The 8,760-nt window shown below is 48.2% G+C and overlaps 1 protein-coding gene across 1 annotated transcript in view; it reads left to right on the top strand.

Annotated features, from left to right (window-relative positions):
* Positions 1-5,846: 5,846 nt before the first annotated feature.
* Positions 5,847-8,760, top strand: part of KIF1B (kinesin family member 1B) — a 336,458-nt gene continuing 333,544 nt past the window's right edge. The window contains exon 1 of the mRNA XM_067017756.1: positions 5,847-5,850. The gene's annotated coding sequence lies outside the window, so the exon portion shown is untranslated. The remainder of the gene's footprint in view (positions 5,851-8,760) is intronic.

The raw sequence follows: 8,760 nt of genomic DNA, 5'->3' as shown, positions 1-8,760 counted from the left end.
AGTAGCAGAACTAATTGTAGAAGAACCTTGTAGAAGAACACTCAATCAAACTAACTACAAAAAGAATTCAAAAAAGACATCCTGGCTTTACCACAGAAAGAGAAGTAAAGTGTGAAAAGTAAAGAGACCATTTAAGATCCTAATTTTAGTTACGAAAGGAATGAACATTTTATGCATGCCTTTTTTCCTGGGCAGCCCTCACTCAGGGTGGCCAAAGAATTCTTAAAATAGTGATCTTGTAAAATACATCACTGATCAGTCATCTCCAGCTGTGCAAAATACCGGCTGTGAAGTCCTGGCAGAAACTACACCAGGAGTTGGTTCTCTCCGGCACACATCAGAAGGCCAGTGAAGCTTTGCTAGGCACGCTTGCCTGCAGCCCCACCTGCAGAGGCAGGGAGAGGGGTCTGAGCCCTGGAATGTTTAGAAAGGTACACGGGTGTTTCTTTTTTTTTTCTTTTTTTTTTTGCGGTATGCGGGCCTCTCACTGTTGTGGCCTCTCCCGTTGCGGAGCACAGGCTCCGGACGCACAGGCCCAGCAGCCATGGCTCACGGGCTTAGTTGCTCCGCGGCATGTGGGATCTTCCCGGACCAGGGCACGAACCCGTGTCTCCTGCATCGGCAGGCTGATTCTCAACCACTGCGCCACCAGGGAAGCCCCACGGGTGTTTCTGATACCCATGAGAGGCAGGGAGCCTCTGCCTTCCCCATGTTATGCAAAGATTCTCTTAGCACAGCCCTGTTGTGGCTCGTGGTCCAGCCCTGGCCATCTGCCCTCTCTGTAGAAGGGACGTCCGCTACCTGAAACAGAGAGAAACACAGAGGATGAGAGATCTCATTCAAGCATTTTGTGAGGTGTGAATGCTCTTAGCCTTTACCGGTAGCTTAACCAGATGGTGAAAGGACATGAGAAATGCCGCACTGGACCAGCCCAGCAGTTCCCCTTTCTTTTTGTGGCTGTGTTGGGTCTTCGTTGCTGTGTGCGTGTGCTTTCTCTAGTTGCAGCGAGCGGGGGCTACTCTTCATTGTGGTGCCCGGGCTTCTCACTGCGGTGGCTTCTCTTGTTGCAGAGCATGGGCTCTAGCCGCGCAGGCTTCAGTAGTTGTGGTACGTGGACTCAGTAGTTGTGGCATGCAGGCTCAGTAGTTGCGGCACGCAGGCTCTAGAGCACCGGCTCAGTAGTTGTGCTGCATGGGCTTAGTTGCTTCGTGGCAGGTAGGATCTTCCTGGACCAGGGCTCGAACCCACGTACCCTGCATTGGCAGGCAGATTCTCAACCACTGCACCACCAGGAAAGACCCCCAGCAGTTCCCTTAGCTCAGAATTTTGGTTCCTGATGAACGGCTTGTGGAAGAAATCTCCACAGCCTCAATCTAAAACTCTCGAGTTTCTGAAGACCCCTGCTGTTTCTATTCCAGCCCACTGTGAACCTGCCATTTGTGGATTTAAGCAGAAAAAAGTCTGTTTTCTTATACTTTTTCTCTTCTTGTCCTTTTGTAGGAACTTTACCCAAAGTAGAACACTCAAATTATAATTGAAGTCATAACGTTATGTTAAAAACACAAACTTGTTATATGGTTTGCTACTGATTAAAATTTTGTGGAAATTTTACCAATTAATAAAGCAAAAAGACCAGAAATAGCTTTTTCTAGAATAGTTTTATGGTTCATGAAAATCACTCTGTGATAGAAAGAGGACTAAAGCTAAATTTCTAATGAAAGTAGAATAGGGACTTCCCTGGTGGCACAGTGGTTAAGAATCAACCTGCCAGTGCAGGGGACACGGGTTCGAGCCCTGGTCTGGGAAGATCCCACATGCCGCGGAGCAACTAAGCCCGTGCGCCACAACTACTGAGCCCTTGTGCCACAGCTATTGAAGCCCGTGTGCCCTAGAGCCTGTGCTCCGCAACAAGAGAAGCCACCACAGTGAGAAGCCCACGCATGGCACTGAAGAGTAGCCCCCGCTCGCTGCAACTAGAGAAAGCCCGCGCGCAGCAACAAAGACCCCGACGCAGCCCCCCAAAATAATAATAATAATTTTAAAAGACGAAAGTAGAATAATTTACCTTTACACACCTACATCTAATAATTTACATTTCATACCTACACCACCCTAAAGGATTTATACCTCTGTAGAAGAAAAAACTGTACTTATGCCTGTGCAGTTAGATAGTCAGATCTGAAGGCACCATTTAAAAAAGGAAAATGTTAAATAAACTTGGCAAATGTAAATTCTACAGCTCGTGGCTTATTCTTATAAAGTCAACTGGCCGACTTCTCTAAGACGGAGGAGAGCAAAGCCTGGCACCCAATAGCTTCAGTCTCTCATCTGCTGAACGAAGGAAAGGTTATAATCTCAGATTGTAGAGATGAGGATCGTTCTTCCGCTCCTCAGCTCTTTGGAGTTTAAGAATCGTAGCAGGGCTTCCCTGGTGGCGCAGCGGTTGAGAGTCCACCTGCCGATGCAGGGGACGCGGGATCGTGCCCCGGTCCGGGAGGATCCCACATGCCGCGGGGCGACTGGGCCCGTGAGCCATGGCCTCTGAGCCTGCGCGTCCGGAGCCTGTGCTCCGCAACGGGAGAGGCCACAACAGTGAGAGGCCCGCGTGCCGAAAAAAAAAAAAAAAAAAAAAAAAAGTAGCAGTACTGAAAAATAACAATCTAGAAACAGGTGAAGTTATCAAAATTTAACTTTGATTTCTTCTCCTGGAAAACTACACTTAGTTTATATGAACTACGTGTGAACTGCAGGAAGTTTCCAGTGCTAGAAACTTCTTTTCTACTTGGATGCCTTCCTGCCTAGAAGTGCCCACAGTCTGCTTAGCTGTGAGTATATTGACCTCAGGGCCCACTGGGTAAGGCATGTGGGGACCCTCCCAGGAGACCTGGTAACAGTGAAATGAGCCTATTGTCCTATTTATGGATCAACAACTTTGTACATGGAAAGAGCTGCTTGCCTTTTTGTCCCAGTACCAGGACGCTGCTAATGCCACAAAGTAATAACATAGTTCAGGGTATCCTTAAGGACAGAACTTCCTCTTTGGGTAATGAAATAAGACAATGATTTTCACAAGGGAATAAATACCAGTAACTGTTGTGGCTTCTGTTGAGGAAGAGGGGAAAAAATGCCATTGTTTGTTCCCTACCATACCTTTTTCATACTTGGCTCTTGTAATGTGAATTTAAGAGTTTAGGAAATGTGTAGAGCTGGTGTTTTGTTTGATGCTGGTGTTTTTTTATGTGTTGTACTCCCTTACCTCTTACATTGTCTAATTTGAAGCAGCAAAAGACACGTTCAGTAGAAGAAGTCCTTTACTGCAGCTTCATTCAGTGGAGCATCCAGCATGTGGGGAGATTTGTGGTGTCGTTTGCCTGGTTAGTGGACAGGTGTGAACAGCACTTGTTGGCAGTTCCTTGGAACCAGGGCACCGAATGCCTAGTCCAGCTGAGCCGAGGGGGTGACTTAGCTTCATCTCCTGCGTCGAAGGATGCTCTTTCTTTTTCTGCCCCCTTGAGTGTCTCACTACAGGGTAGAAGGAAGCATCCCCCCAAGGTCAGCATGCACGGCAGTGGTGGGGCTGCTGTCATCCTTACCCCACCCTCTCCAAGTCACTCCTCTGGGAGCCCAGAAGTTGCTATATTATGAAATGGGCTCCTTCAACATTTATTTCTGGGTGCCACGGGACAGCCATTCCTCCACCATTCTCATAATTGCTCCCAAAGGCCTCTTGGTCTAAAATGTTCACCATAGCATCCACCTAACTATGAGAATGCATAGACAGTATCCATCTCTAAAATCTGTACCTTGTTCACCAGGGGTGCTGTTTGAACTTAATAATGTCAGCACTTATTGAGCACTCAATAATCGTGCGCGGCATGTGCTAACACGTGCCTTATACCATAAGGAAAATGGGCACAATGAGGTGACTGGTGTAAGTGGCAAAACTGAAGCTTGAACGAGCAGTTTGTCTTCAGAACCTGTGCTCTTAAGCTCTTGACTCCTTGTGTAACGTATTACTCAGAGAATGAGGTTTTAGCCCAGTCTTGGAATTTGCATCCACCCAGAGTGGCTAATCACAAACAAATAAAACGTTCAACGGGATGGTTGATGTCTGATGTGCTCAGTCCATACAGATGGACTAAGTTGAACTCGCCCAGTGTGAGCATTTCCCGGGAACCGGGGCGGTGAACGTCCAGTCAGAGGAAGGAGGGCTATGAGCCGCAGTTCACTTTTAACCAACAAAAAGAGGAAGGAGGGCGCCCAGCCGCCCACGCTAGTGTCAGAACGTCACCCTGCAGCACTGTTGCCTTTGAGTCAGCAGAAGGAGCTTCTGCCTGGGAGGCGGGTTTCTAGCTCCAGGCATGTCAGTCAGCCTATTGGGGCGGGGGGGTGGGGGTGGGGGGAGCAGTCACTTGTCTCTCAGATTCTCCTTCTGACAAAAGTGATGGGTTTTTGTTTTTGTTTTTTGGCCACACCGCAAGGCTTGTGGGATCCTAGTTCCCGGACCAGGGATCGAACCTGTGTCCCCTGCATTGGAATCACAGATTCCTAACCACTGGACCGCCAGGGAAGCCCCCAAAACAATGATTTTTGAGGCTCCTTCCGGCTCTGAAATGTTGTAGCCCTGATGGAGAGTTGCCACTCAACTGGCTTCTCACCACTCTGAGCTGCCACCTGTCCCCACCCTTCTGCATGACCAGGAAGTAGTTCTCGGAACACTTATCACTTGAGGTGCTAAAGGGAGCACCCTTCAGCCCCTGTCGCCAGCCTCTGTTGCCAGGCTGCTTGCAGTTAGGGGGGGCGGGCAGAGACATGCCGCATTTGGAACATCAGCAGGGAACCCTCCAGAGCCGCTCCTGCAGCCTTCCTCAAAATGAGTGCCCGGAGGTCCTGGAGTCAGGAAACCAGGACAGAGGGTGTTCCAGGTGGAATTCCTTACACTACAAATTATTTGTCATTTATCTGAAATCTGAGGAGTCCTCTTTCTGGTCTGTTTTTCTGCCAACTCCAGCAACCTTAGGAACAACCTAAGAGGAGGTATGGAGAGGAACAGGCGTGTGACCATGGGCTTCAGCAAGGAAGCCAGCCTGACCGAGGCCGGGCGTGGGGGGTGCGATGTGGCGGCTCATAGGAGGGGAGCTTGGAAGGGCCCAGGCAGGGGTTGGGGCCTGCTGCAGTGGCGCCGGCGCGTGGTGGGGATTCCCACTGTCTGCTGTGGCTCCTCCTGAGGGACGACGGCCCTCCTCCTGCTGAGGGGACTTCAGTGCTGGGATTCTGATCCGTTTCTGCCTCCAGCATCTTACAAGTCTGAATGGTACAGCAGACGGTGTGTCCCAAATCAAGTTAAACTGCCTGCTAAGTTTTTCCAAACCAGTGAGTATCATGACAACAGTTACACTTTAAAACATTAGGGAAATTTTCAAACACAGGTTTAGTGATAAAAGTATGATGAACCCCTGTGTATCCAGGTCTTATCCCTGGAACTGCACCGAGCTCCCTGATGGTCGTGTCTCCTTGCGTCAGGGAGGGGAGGTATGGATGCGGTGACATTTACTACTGTCCACACCATTCTTTTTTTTTTGTTTCTTTTGTTTTGTTTTTCGCAGTACGCGGGCCTCTCACTGTCGGGGCCCCTCCCGTTGCGGAGCACAGGCTCTAGACGCGCAGGCTCAGCGGCCACGGCTCCCGGGCCCAGCCGCTCCGCGGCACGTGGGATCTTCCCGGACCGGGGCACGAACCCGCGTCCCTTGCATCGGCAGGCGGACCCTCAACCACTGCGCCACCGGGGAAGCCCCACACCATTCTTTGCTGGATCAGTATCAGACTCCATCAGGTGTCCCTCATCATTCCCATCCGTTCCTGTCTAGGAGAAGCAGTGCTTGTACGCAAGATTAGGACCTCATCTTGGCTCTAATTTTATGGTTTACTTTGCCAGTATCAAATAGAAGGAAAGAAAGGGCTCAAATTTGGCCAGATAACTTTCTCTTTCCTTTCCAAAGGTAACTTTGGTCTTAGTCTAGAAGAAAGATCCTGAAATTGCAGAGGAGAAAATGATTCCTCCTCCCGTGGGCAGGTCCAGTCTGTATCCACTTCAACTAAAATTCAACCCTCTCCATAATAGATGGCCCTTGCTCAAGCTGGCCAAAAGCCATACCAACCAGCACAATTGCTAGAACTATTATTAGTTATTTCTGTGACTTGCATTTTCAGGCCAACATTTAGAACAATCAGATTTTAAGGATAGGAAGGAAATGTGATTTCTCCATGTCCTGTTCCTTTAGTCATCTGGAATTTAAACAGGTTTCATGCTCCAGAAATCTGGTCAGAGTTCTTAGTTCTGCGCCCTTTACACGACAAAGTATATCTAATCCCAGGACTTGATATCATCCTGTCACGTTCCACCAAAGGAATCGATGTTTCATACTTATGAAAATCAATAGCCTCATCTGAGCAAGGCAGTGTCACTATGGTTTCCTCAATAAAAATGGTATTTCTCCTTTGGAAAGGTCATTGCCATTCATTCAACGAACATTTATTAAGCACTTGCTAGGCACCGTACTAGGCACTGGGGATACTATAGAGGTGAATAAGATGAACATGGTCTCCGCCCTTGACATTTTAATGAAAAGAGTAGCCAGTAAACAGAGTGAGAAAAGATAATTATGGATTATGATAGTTATGAAGGATATAAGCAGAGATGTGATACAGAGTAAATGTATATCAGAAGGATGTTCAGAAAAGGTGACTCAGATTTTTGAAGAGATCCAACTATTTCTCTGTTCAACTTCTAAACTAATGGAAAAATAAGACAAAAGAAACAATAAGTGGAGAAGCAAAATAGCACCTTTTTTGCCACACCTCGAGGCTTGCAGTATCTTAGTTCCCCAACCAGGGATCAAACCAGGGCCCCGGCAGTGAAAGTGCCAAGTCCTAACCATTGGACCACCAGGGAATTCCCCAAATCGCACCCTTATGAGTGATAAAGTCCAGGTTAGACGTTGTAGCTTAGTGTGAGGGTCAGAAGAGGGATTGGGAACTGTGACAGATGGTGTTTTCCAAGATGGCCATTATGAGAATCTCCCATCTCACGTGCTCCTTTTACAGTGTGACATTGAGGGGTGAGGTCCATGTCCCCTCCCTTCGATTTAGAGTGGGCCTTGGACTCTGGTGGAAGTGATGTTGTATGACTTCTCAGACTAGGTCAAGATGGTACAGCGTCTTCCTGGTTCTCTTGGGATGCTCCCTCTTAGAGCCCAGCTATCCCTCCTTGAGGGAGCCCAAGCAGCCCATGGAGAGGCCCACGTGGAAAGGAACCTGGCCCCCGGCCCACAGGCCTGGCTGGGCTCCCAGCCCACAGATAGCCATGAGGTAGATCCATTTGGGAAGTGGCTTCTCTAGCCTTCCCAACTGGAGTCAAGTTACCCCAGCCAATGCCACGTGTGGAGCTGAGATGAGCCATGCCCTGTGAGCCCTCCCCAGATTGCAGATTTGTGAGCCAGTTAATGATTTGTATTATTTTAAGCCATTGAGTTGGGAGAGGCAAGAATAAATTATGTACTAACTCCCTCAGTCTAGGCAGTCTGTCTGAGAGAAAGTTCAGGTCCGTGAAAGACACACCCTCAAGTCCATGTCAAAAGGGAGAAGAAAATACTGAGATACGCTGTGTTTACAGTATTTGGTAGACTAACTCTACCTAGTGGATAACATTCTTCAATGGCTGTTGTCCGTAGGGCAAGCAACTCATTCCAGTTTCCTAGAACTTTTCCAGTTTTAGTAATGAAAGTACCATGCCCTGGGACTCCTTCAGTCTTGGGGAACCCGTAATGGGTGGCCACCCTAGTTTCCCCCAACCAAGTAACTCATGCCACCTCCATGAGGAAGAAATCGGGTTGGAAAAACAACAACAACAGGGTGTCTAGGGAAAATTCTTCTCCATGAAGAGCATGGTTAAATATGACTGTTCCCCTAATAGTGACTTTTGAACTGGAAGCCAGAGGAGCTAACCATGCAAAAACCAGGAGGAAAAAGCTCCCAGGAAGAGGGAACACTGTATACAAAGACTGTGAAGAAAGAAAGGGTTTGACCTCTGCACAGAATCACCACCACAACAAAACTGGTATGATTGGAGTTGCTGAGTCGTGGGAGACAGAGTGCAATGATGTTGGAGGAGTATCCAGAAACCAAATCAGAAATGGCTTTATGAAGCACGGGAGGGAGTGCAATTTCCTCTTACGAAAAATGGGACAACACTGAACACTGAACATTTTAAGCTTGAGCGTGATAAGATCTGAGTTACATTTCTCAAAAGCTTGCCTGACTGCAGGATGGAGAATGGTTTGGTGGGATCAGGAGCTGAAGCAGCAGGTCCAGGGAAGAGGCAAGACAGGGTGGTGGAAGAACCAACAGGATTTGCTGTGGGTGAGCAGAGAAGGGAGAAATCCAGTGTCTACATGGGCTTAGGGCTTAAGCAACCGGGTGACGAGTGGTACAGTTTATGGAGAGGAGGAAAGCCAAGGAATAATTTTGTTTTATGCTTTCTGCCTTGTCCGTGTTACATTCGAATGCCTTTAAGTCATCCAAGGGGAGACATCTTTTTTTAAAAATAAATTTATTTATTTTATATTTATTTATTTTTGGCTGCATTGGGTCTTCGTTGCTGCGAAGGCTTTCTCTAGTTGCGGCGAGCGGGGGCTACTCTTCGTTGTGGTGTGCAGGCTTCTCATCGTGGTGGCTTCTTGTCGCGGAGCACGGGCTCTAGGC

This window comes from Kogia breviceps, chromosome 1 (assembly GCF_026419965.1).
Source record: "Kogia breviceps isolate mKogBre1 chromosome 1, mKogBre1 haplotype 1, whole genome shotgun sequence".
In the NCBI taxonomy this organism is placed as follows: Eukaryota; Metazoa; Chordata; class Mammalia; order Artiodactyla; family Physeteridae; genus Kogia; species Kogia breviceps.
The sequence above is the reverse complement of the archived record's forward strand: the minus strand, read 5'-3'. Positions and strand labels throughout refer to the sequence as shown.